Source organism: Lissotriton helveticus, chromosome 5_1 (assembly GCF_964261635.1).
Source record: "Lissotriton helveticus chromosome 5_1, aLisHel1.1, whole genome shotgun sequence".
NCBI classification, from domain to species: domain Eukaryota; kingdom Metazoa; phylum Chordata; class Amphibia; order Caudata; family Salamandridae; genus Lissotriton; species Lissotriton helveticus.
In genome coordinates, this window is record NC_136065.1 from 1,309,198,188 (window position 1) to 1,309,210,293 (window position 12,106).

Here is a 12,106-nt window from a genome sequence, read left to right on the forward strand (position 1 = left end):
CGTTCTTGCTACATTCTCCCGCTTCTACGAGTCCCTATACACATCTGACACCCAACCATCTCCCCATTCTCTTTCACAATTCTTCTCTACTATTCAACCTCCTGCTCATTTCCCTCTTGACCTCTCCTCTTTGGAGACTGACATCTCACAGAAAGAGCTGCTCGACGCACTTCAGCGTCTTAAACTTAATAAAGCCCCAGGTCCAGATGGTTTCACCGTTGAGTTTTACCTTCATTTCTCCAAATTATTGCTTCCAAAGCTACATTCTCTTCTCCACTCCTTTGCTGATTTAGGTGCCTCCTCGGGGTCCTTTTCGGATGCACACATCTGTCTCATACCCAAACCCAGAAAAGACGTGCAATATTGCAAGAATTACAGACCCATATCCCTTGTTAATATTGACTATAAAATTTACGCCAAAACATTAGCGTTGAGGCTGGATCATCTACTTCCTGATTTATTAGGAGAAGAACAAGCAGGCTTTGTTAAAGGCCGATACATCACTGACAACACAAGGCTTTTATTTAACATATTGTCAAAATCATCCCACCTCCAGCACTCCCTCGCGGCTATTGCCTTAGATGCCGAAAAGGCTTTCGACAGGGTTGAATGGCCTTACCTCTTCCACACTCTCGGATGATTTGGGTTTGGCCCTAAATTTATTTCCCTAATCTCACTATTATATACTCACCCGAGGGCTGCAGTTTATGCTAATAGTCAAATTTCTCCTTACTTTGACCTTGGTAGAGGAGTTCGCCAAGGTTGCCCTCTCTCACCCTTTCTTTTCAATCTTGCTTTAGAACCTTTCTTGTCCAGATTACGCCAGAACCCCGACATTCATGGATTCCAGACAGCAGATTCCTCCATTAAGCTAGCTGCTTATGCAGATGATATTTTGCTCTTTAGTTCGAATCCCACAGTCTCCATCCCTGCTTTCTTGGGGGAAGTGCAGCAGTATTCCTCAATCTCTGGCTATAAGCTTAATATTGATAAATGTGAGATCCTTCCCTTGACAAAATTCACTTTTAAACCTGACTTTAGCGCCTCCAGTTTTACCTGGAGCTCTTCCCACATTAAGTATTTAGGTTTATACATTACTCCTTCCATCCCTGACACTGTTTCCCTCTGCCTTACTAAATGCACTCAGAAAATATCCGACCTCACTGCCAGATGGCATCCTCTTTACCTCTCTTGGTGGGGTCGTTTAGACACCATTAAGATGATGCTTTCACCCATTGTTTTATATACACTCTCCAATATCCCCGTTTCTATCCCAGCCAAATTTTTCAAGAAAATTAACTCGGTCTTATCCTCCTTTTATGGCATAACAAAAAGCCCAGAATGTCCCTTGCTAGGTTCATTCGCCCTACCTCTGAAGGAGGAGTTAATTTTCCGGACTTCTCGACCTATCATAAAGCTTTTCTGTTACGACAAGCGTCCTTTTGGTTACAAGATCCTGATTCCCCTTGCCCTTTATGGGCCAAGATTGAACGCCTCTTCCTCTCCCCTTTCTCCTTTGCTGAATATATCTCCTTTTCACGCAAACCCTCTTTGATTCCTACTCTCATTCATAAATTCACTGTCAAACTTCTTTTGTCCTCTAATCCCCCCCCGCCTGCGACTATTGTCGATTTCCTTTCGTCCACTATTTGGCACAATAAATACCTCTTAATCCGAGGTAAACCCTTTTACTGGAAATCTTGGAGATCCAAGGGGTTGCTTTGGGTTTCGCAGCTTTTCTCACAATCCACTTTCCTGTCTTTCCGCACCCTTTGTTCCACCTTTGATTTACCCTCCTCCTTTGCTCCCAAATATCTTCTCCTTAGAGAAGCGGTCATGGAGGTTCATACAAGACTCTTGCAAACCACTCCTCCTCTTGTTCACCTAACCCCACTCTCCCACTTCATTCTATCCTACAAGCTCTTCCCAAAGCTTCTGTTATTTACAAGCACCTTCATTCACATATACTCCCCAGACCTAAATCTAAGGTGAAGGAGCAATGGGAAACTGATTTCTCCACATCATGGCCTATATCTCTGTGGGACAAGATTTGGACAAAAGTTCGCAAAACCTCTAGTACGGCATCATTGACGCAATCTATGTTTTTCATATATAACCGACTGCTTCAAACTCCCTCTACCCTCCACAAGCGATTCCCTACCACCCTAGATGTATGTTGGTCTTGTTCCTCACCTAACGCTACTTTATTTCACATGTTATTCTTATGTAATAATGTACATGCTTTTTGGTTACGGGTTTGGGCACAAATTAATATTATCTTTCACACATGTATCCCCTTTTCTCCCATCCACATCTTTTTGGGAAGTCTCTCTCCTTGTTGGGAGGTGACTGATCTTTATGTTCGTATTGTTGATCTACTACTGGTTGTAGCATTTCAGCAAATTACTATTAATTGGAAGTCCTCCTCTACCATTACTTTTCAAGCTTGGTGGTATAATGTCTGTCATAATCATAGGCTTGATACTGCTTTTGTTTTTCCTGCCCAGATGGCAGCTAAACGCACAGACTTATGGCTTCCTGTTACTATGTATTTAGATACTTGTACGACTCGCTCTTTTCGTTTATGTCCTGCTCAACAAGAAGTTTCTAAACCTCCTTGATACCCTTTTTTATCCCACTTTCTTTGTTCACATAATTATTTAAATATCCTCAGTTGCATTTATTTTTACTGTGTTATTGCTGTATCTCTTCTTTTTACCCTTATTGCTCATGAGAGTTTATTGTTATTTCTACATCCTCATAATGTACATTGCTTTTTCTTTTATGTTTTCCCTTCTTTTCTCCCCCTTTCTTCCCCCACAATTGTTCTTATTTCATTGTATTTGTATTTATGCTTCTTATTTCAATTAATAAACCTTCATTGAACTAAAAAATAAAAAAAATAAAAAAAAAAATTAGATGGGAACATGTTGACTTGAAAAGGTTTGTGGAAAATGTGGTATCTGAAAACTTTCATGTAGTGCATAAATGTCTGTTACATGATAGTGCCCCTTCCTCTATTAATGAAGGCTTTGGCATAGTTTTGGGACAATTGCCCAAACGTTAACTGTAAAACGCATCTTAATCACTCCTTTTTCCATGAAAGGTTTAATGCAACCTGCTCAAAATCACATAAGTAACTGAAGGCAGCCCTAAATACCTACCCAGGAATAGGGAAACCATTATTGCAGTACTTAAAATATATAAAGACACTTTGAAGCTCAAGAAGCTGGACTTAGAATTGAGGCATGCCTGATTCTTAGCAGCTCGGAACTTGAGGGACCTCAGGCAATTGTGGAGAGGTCATTAATTGACCTGCATTTAAAGAAGGGCCTCTCTCTGACATAGAATGTCTGATACCGGTGGGGTCCTGGGTAGCACTACACGCAAATATTTAATTCTCCTGATCTGCCTTACACGCAACAGGATAACAGGATATCCCCTATTATAGATACGGATTTATCCCTTCAGTTCAGTCACTCCATCACTGTAAAAGATGTTGCACCAGCTATCAAGCTATCAAGCACAGTCAGTATAGGAAGGCACCAGGGCCGATGCTGTCCTGGAGACCTATTTAGAGATAACATTGATCTCTGGGCTTGGTTGATCACAAATCAGAGAGCTGAGAGTATAGGTCCCATACCCCCGCATGGAAAGAAGTTATTATACTTCCAATCTTTAAAAAGGGTGACAGGGAGGACCCTGTGTGTTACCATCCTATATCGCTATTAGACTCTACTGTGAAGATCTTGGGAAGGGTTCTTTTAGTAAGATTGGAAGGTTGGGTCAATTGTAACAATATACCTGCAGAGGCCTAATATGGCTTTAGCCAAGGGTTTGGAACCATTGTATAGTGTTTTTCTTTGATTATTTGTCACTCGTTTTTACTGCCCAAACCTAAAATTGAGCTTTTACTAGTAGCTTTGCTTATCAGATACATGTAATGATTATCATTAGAACAGTCATAGTACTTTCGCCCTTTAAGCACCAGGTTAGTCACAATATCAACAGACTCTCACCAGCACCAAGAGTTCTGGAAGTCACTTGCTCGCCTGATGGCTTTCCCAATCATTGCTAGCCTAAACTGTGGAACTCTCACGTTCACTTGAATAGCTCTATCATGCAGACCGAACACCCAGACTCTCACTAGCATGGAGAGTACTGATAGTCATGCGTTCGCCTAATTCTTGTCTTAAACACCACATGATGCTTGAGGCGCTCGCCTGATTCCTTTCCCAAACACCCCGTGATGCATGATCTGACCATCGCTAGCCTAATCTTTGGAACTCTCACGCTCCCCTGGATGGTTCTATCATGAAGGCTGAACACCCAGACTCTCACAAGCATGGAGAGTTCTGATAGTCACACGCTCACCTGATTCCTATCTTAAAGATCACTTAATGCATTATTTGCCTCTCACCAGCTCAGAGAGGTTTAGAACTTCCTGGTTTCGCAGAGGGAGTGTCCTTCCCCACCATGACTCTCTTTAGTTAGAACTCACGTGCTCTCTTGTTTCCTTTTTATAAAACAATACATCACTGTGCTTTGGGGTCAACTTGTGAGGCCTTGAGTTCTTGCTCTCACAGGATACCTTATATTTCTATAGCTGCATGAGCGACCGTGCTTGGTTGTACCTTTGGCGCCGGTACATGTCTCTCTTTTACTTTGAGAATCTTAGACTTTGCCATGTGCTCTTCCAACGGCATAGGTTCATGCGCCCAACTCACTTGCTGCACTCAATGCACACAGACGCATGTTTGTTTGTGTGCCATTTAACCATTTTGATGCAGCACAAGACGTTATCTAAGTCACTACTTGCATGTCGTTATACAGGGTTATCACTATAAGTACCGGGCATTGCTTGCGCCATCTACTTGGGTCTGATACACAGCTACAATTCAGCTCGATAGGCCCTCTGCTCAGACCCCCTTAGGCACTCTGAACCACCTGGTTTTTCATTAACTACAGTTCAGGGGTCATGCATGGTTGCTTATGTTCCAAGCACCACCTGAGGATTGTATAGAAACAGAAATTGCTTTAGTTGATACTTAGCCATTTCTACTGCAGCTTTCCGACTGTGCCGCCCTTTCATGTGATTTTACACTATCATAGAAATACTAGCCTTGGCCTTACTTGCCAACACCAGGACCACTCATGATTCATTCCTTCCTTTAGTCCAACTTACGGAGGATCATACCTTGAAGACAGTTGAGTTTTACATTATCTGTAATCGGGTAGGTCCTTGTTCACCTACCACATTGGTCCTATTTGAACTGTCATACACACCCATCTAATACTTCCCCTTCAATTGTGCAGGCTGACCTTGTGTTCCTTTTGTCCTGAGGAAGACCCTCCACGACTACTAGCAATTTGCACAGTTCGGGTTGAAACGTCGACATGCCGGTCTTAATCCTGACCCTATTCTCTCTACCCCAAGTCAAAAGGAAATTCAACCCCAAGTGGAATAGTGATTTATGTATCTAGGTATGGACGACATCTGAATGATCTTTTTTACCCGTAATTTATCACTGTATATATCTTAATTATAACCAGCACTTTTATGTACCTTGTCACCTTAACACTTGCGCCGTTTTGTTTATTACTTGTGACAGTCTCTTAGTGTCATTTATATACTACAAAATTTAAAATGAAAAAAGTGATTCTTTCAATATACTCTTTTGATGTATTCATGATTGGTGTGTCTCTGTGCTTTCTTTTTTCTCAATTAACTGCCATGACACAAATGTTTGAATAATTGTTCAGTTTCACTTATGTCGTGTTTTATTCAGCAAAAAAGAAAGCAATTCTGTACCCGACCGAAACCAACATTACTACTTATCTAAACACTCAGGTTCTGAGGGGCACTGGGTTACCTCATTATACTAGATGTTCCTAAGAACTTAGGCTGCTACTTGTAATTACAGAGACTAGAGCCACATTTGTTTGGAGCCTGTTGCAGGGATTCTACTTGTGGAACAGAATTATGCTTAGAACCATAGAACATCAGCATGTAGGGACTGAGGGGCATATTATCAAGAAACGGGGTTAAAATTATCGCCACTTTACCGGCAGGTAACTGCCACTAAAGCGGCGATAATGGGCTTGATAATATGCCCTTGTTAATTCCTATAGAAGCCCATGTTCTGTTGCGAATATAGGCTTCTATTGGAATTCTCAAGGGCATATTATCAAGTCCATTATCGCCGCTTTAGAAGCAGTTTCCTGCTGCTAAAGCAGCGATAATTTTAGCGCCCTTTTTGATAATATGCCCCTGAGTTACCACCTCAGTACCTATGGGTCTGAATGATTAACTATAGTGTCTCACTTGCCCTTCTAACTGTACCAGAGAAAGGAGAGAGTTGGCACCCCAGAACACAACACTCTCAACCCTCTCAGGGATCACGGTAACAGGAAGCCTCCCTTCGTTCTCTCACTTGTACTCATCCACAGTAAGATAACCAGGAGACAAGAAGGCAGTTTAGAATATTTATTTAAATTATTGTGCTCTGAAATGCAGTATACGTGCCACAATTAGAAAACAAGTGCATACTAAAAATACTATTAGCATGGTTAACAGTTCATATGTCATGAAAAGTCCTGTCATTTTATAGGACAGAAAAACCTAAACCCCTCTCCCTTGCTAATGAGGCAAAATAATTATATATCAAAGATATCTGGAGAGCCTGGAGAGGGGAGTTCTGCCGGAGGACCAGTGCCTGGCTTCTATTATTGTCATCCAGAAGGCGGGTAAACCCGCTAACAGTTGCGGATCGCACTGACCGATCTCATTGATTAATGTCGAGGCTAAGGTACTGGCGAAACTCCTGGCTTCCCAACTGGTTTGAGTGATTTCAACATTGGTGTATGCTGACCAGTGTTGTTTTATGCCAGGGAGGAATACAGCTCTAAACATCCGCCATATTCATAATGTCCTGGGTCGCCAATCCTCCATAGTGGAGGATGCGGTGGTGCTCTCTTAGACGCCTACATGGCATTCGACTCAATAGAATGGCCATATCTCTTTGAAGTGCTGAGCCGTCTAGAGTTTGCCCTGGGGTTCCTTGGGTGGATCAGGCTCATTTATACGGATTGGCAGGCCCAGGTCAAGGTTAACAATCGCACGTCCCGAATGTTCCTGTTGGAAAGAGGCACCAGACAGGATTGCCCCCTATCCCCCTTGCTTTTCTCTTTAATCCTTGAGCCACTGGCGTCCTGGTGAGAGGGGACATCTCCATTAGAGTGTTGAAATGGGTGGAAGGGCACGAAGATAAGATTTCGCTATATGCGGATGATATCCTAGCATATCTAGAGTCCCCATATGCCTCCATCCGTTACCTTTTGAATATTTTCACAAATTTAGGTAAGTACTCCGGATACGCCATTAACTGGACCAAATCGGTACTGTCTGTCCTTCGGGGTCTTGTCCCCTTACTCCCTCCGGGATGTGAGCTTGAGGTGGTGTTGGGTGGTTTACGATACTTAGAGGTCTATGTTATACCGGATCCCTCACTCTTCTATGATAGGAACCTAGCCGCTCCCCATGGACAGGCTGCGTAGGGATGTTAAATACTGGAGATCCCTGCCGCTTTCTCTGCTGGGTAGAGCCGCCCTGTTTAAAATGTCAGCTCTTCCGAGATTTCTGTATATCCTCCAAAATTGGTCGTATAGGGTCCCTGACTCCTATTTTAAAAGTATTGAAAGTGAAGTCAGAGTGTTGTTATGGAAAGGGGAAGTGCCCTGCATAGTATTGCGAAAACTTACTAAAGGGTGGTATGATGGGGGAATAGCGCTTCCGGAAGATACAACTTTACTACTGCCCCCCTGGCTAGTGGCTGTAAGCCACTAGCTGTACCGTTCTCTAATGGATCCAACGTATATGCTGGATAGATATCAGATGGGTAGAGAGGGATGTCTAGGAGCTTTATACATGAAGGTCTGGAAGGGAAGGTACTTGGCCCTACTGCACAGACGGTCGGAATTTGGCATCAGGTAACTAAACACCTGGGATGGACCGGGGAGCTGATTCAGGCCACACCCCTATGGTCTACTCAAAAACGTAGGCTCCTGAGTCATCAACCGGGCTTTGACAAGTGGGACACAATTTGAATTTCCACCATAGGTCATTTAATCAAGAAGGTTAAAATCCTTACGTGTAGGGAGCAACAACAGAAATATGAATTGTCCCCGAAGGAGGTTTTTCGATATTGCAAATCCATCATGCACTTATGACGGCATTCCCAGACCTCAGTAACATACCGGAATTGTCCCCCCTTGAGGCTCAGTTGCTCTCAGAGCCTATTCCAGACAAAGACATATCACTAGCATATCAAAAACTCTGTAACAAATTACCGGACTCCTTCCAGGCCCTACAGGATAGGTGGGAGGCTGACATTGGGCAAATTGAGGACAAGGACTGGCAGACAGCACTGATGTCTCTGAGGAAGGCTGCCATTACCCTTCGCTTTCGATTGATTCAACTAAAAATTCTTCAGAGAACCTACCTCACATAGCGAAAATAGGAACAAGATAAAATGCTTTACGTCTACGTGGCTGTCAGTTAGAGGCAACTTTCTATCATACTATATGGGAGTGTCCGATCCTCCGTAATATATGGGATAGGGCAGCAACACATATGCAGGATGCAACAGGGAAACAGACAACACTCGCACCACTGCTGGGGCTTCTGAACATTTGGGAAGCAACTGATCTCACTGAAGTAGAACAGCAATTTGCCACACTAGTGTAGACTACTTAAAAGGGAGATAGCAATGAAATGGGGGGCAGCGGTAAGGCCATCAACTGGGAGCTGGGCGGCTGAAATGGATAAATGCATGATTGCAGAAAAAGAAGTGTTTAAATCCAGGGACTGCCCTAAAAAGTGGGACAAAAAATGGGCGGGTGGAATGCACACAGAGGTGACCTATGTATATCCCCCACAGTTGAAATGGAACACAATGGTCATCTATGCGAATTGCTAGATTGAGTGTTGGTAAACTGTTATGTCATGGCCACAAGATACAGCATATTTCTGAAATGTGCCTAATGATACTTTGTGATTCTTTGACGTTTGAATTCAATAAAAACAATTAGTTAAAAAAAAAGGTATCTGGGATTATAGCAGACTGTGTACATTAGCATACCTAGATGGATGCTCTACATCTCAGCAGATGCAGGGCTCTTGTTGCAGAACTTCCATTCCATGTGTGTGTTTTTTGCTCATTTATGTGATGTAAGGCGTTTTTGTAAAGCGCGTAGTTACCAGAAGGCATCACAGCGCTGTGATAGAGTCAGACTAGAGAGGGGAGAGGAGACAGGGGATCATTTAGGGAAGAGGAAGGTTTTCAGTGTCTTCCGGAAGCGCATATATCCAGGTTCCGCACGTAGTTTCAGTGGGAGGGAGTTCCAAAGCTAGGCCGCGTTCACAGAGAAGCAACGGCCTCCTGTGCGTGCTTTCTTGACTCTCGGCACAGTCGCCAGGAACCCTTTGTCTGAATGCAGGGGTCTGTTAGGTTTGTAGGGTGGGGACTAGACTTCGCCTAATCGGGGGTCCCTTGCCTTGCAGGAGTTTGTGGGTGATGCATAGGGATTTGAACATAATCCTCTCCCGTACGGGGAGCCAATGGAGTGATTTAAGGGCAGGTTTAGCTGAAGTCCTAAGGGAAATGCCCATTAAGAGCCTAGCTGCGGCATTTTGGGTTTTTTGAAGCTTATTGATAGTAGCTTCAGGGGCTCCTAAGAAAATTGCGTTACTGAAATCTAGTCTGGAGAGCACTAGACCTTGTATCAATAGCTTCCTAGAATGATGCGGGAGGAGAGGAAGGATTTTCCAGGCAGATCGGAGCAGACCGAAGCAGGTGCCTGCTATCTTTTTCGCTTGTGTTTTGAGCGAGAGGTCCTGCTCCAACCAGACCCCTAAGCTTTTAATTTCTTTTTTTGGGGTGGGTGGGTCCCTAAACAGGCAGGCCAGTTGGAAGAGGGCATTGAGGCCGACTTGTGGCCTAGAACCATGATTTCCGTTTTTGACCCATTTAACTTAAGTGAGGAGTCACACATCCAGGCATATATCTTCGTCAGGCATAGATGGAAACTATCAGGGCTTTGATCGAGTTGGGAGAGTGAAATGACCAGTTGAGTGTCGTCGGCGTAACTTACTATTTATATCCCAAACGGGGCAACCACGTCCTCCAGGGGGGCCATGTACACATTAAACAATGTGGGGCTTAAGGATGAGCCCTGCGGCACCCCACACTGGAGGGGTATTAAGGCGGATCGTGAGTTGCCTTCCCAGACTTGAAAGGTGCGGTTGGAGAGATAAGATGTTAACCAGGTCAGGGTGGACCCTCGTATTCCTGCTTTGGCCAGGCGCTGAATAAGGATACGGTGATTCACCGTATCGAAGGCTGCACTAAGGTCCAGGAGGATCACTGCCACTGATCCTCCCGAGTCCAGAATGCGCCTTGCTTCCTCGATGACAGAGAGGAGGGCCGTATCAGTGCCCTGGCCTGGGCGGAAACCGGTTTGAGAGTTACACAGCCGATCAGTGGACTCCAGAAAGTGGGAAAGTTGGTGGTTCACCACTTTTTCTGTGATCTTGCTGAGTCCAGGGAGTAATGAAATGTGTCTGAAATTAGCAAGCTCGAGAGGGTTGAGATGCGGTTTCTTTAGAAGGACCTTCACAATGGCCCCTTTCCAACTGGGCGGGACAATGCCCTGAGAAAAAAAGATGTTGATGAGTTCTGTTGCCGGGGTGGCGATGGAAGTAGCTATCTGTTTAAGGAACCGCAGAGGGACTGGGTCGCTAGGGGAGCCGCTTTTAATGCTGGATAAGATTTTGAGGAATTCCTCTACAGTAACAGGATTAAAGGCGTTGAGCTGGGGGTCCGTGTCCGGGGGCGGATTTCCGGTGAAGGCAGGGCTCTCCATTTGGGGTAGAGTGGATACAATATTTTTATTTTTTTGGTCAAAGTAAATGGCTAGTTCATTACACTTGGCCCCTGATGGATCCTGGGATAACAGGGGGTCGGGATCTTCAGAAGTTCTTTGACGATCTCATATGTTTCTCTCGTAGAGTTGGAGGAGTTTTTAATTCTCTGGTCATAGAATGCTGTTTTGGCGTTTCTGAGGGCAACTTTGTACGCTTTAATCGCGTCGCGATAGGTGTCTTTGTTTGCCGTATCCCAGTTTTTTCTCCAAATACGCTCAAGCTTCTTACAGCCTTTCCTTAGAATTCTGAGCTGAGGAGTATACCAGGGGGCAGAGCCAGCTCTGGCAGGTTTTTTCCGCAGAGTTTTTTTTGGTAGGACTAAGTCCAGTGAGCTAGTAAGCCAGTTTTTAAAATTGGTGTCAGCTACCACGGGGTCCAGAACAAGGGGAGGGGGGGAACGTGTACGAGTCCAGTTCTAAACCGAGAGTTTCGACCACGCCCTATCACAATTAAATGTATTGAGCATTTGTGATGATTTAAACTCGGCCTGCCAAGTAAAAGTGATAAGGAAATGGTCTGTCCAAGGGAGGGGAGAAGAGGGGCTGGCCTGAAGTGACCTAATGTTAGTGAGTACTGGGTCAAGAAGGTGGCCTTTATTATGTGTGGCACCTGTGTTCACAAGATGGATCTCATATGATGTGAGATCAAAGAGAAGGTCAGTTGCCACTTTGTCTAAGGGGTCGTTAAAATGGAGATTAAAATCACCTAGGATGGTGAAATTGGGCGAGGAAGAGGCCAAGACGGTAACAGTTTCCAGGAGAGAACTAATAATGTGGCTGGAGGACCCTGGGGGGCAATAGACTAAGAGGCCTGTGAAGGACATGGTAGGAGATAGTTGAAAGTGGAAGTGGCAGTTTTCGGAATCCGAAATGCCACCGTCCTTCGTCCTGCCAATCAAATGGTCTTTATACAATATGGCCAAGCCACCCCCTTTACCAGAGAGTCTGATCTGCGAATGGATGAAATACCCTGGGGGGAGAGCGCGAACAATATCGGCCTCGGAGTTGGAGGTTAACCAGGTTTCTGTAAGATGTCTAGGTTATGGTCCTGTAACAAAAAGTTAATCTCCAGAGAGTGCTTCGGAAGGGACCTACAATTTAACCGGGCCATACGCAGGTTAGT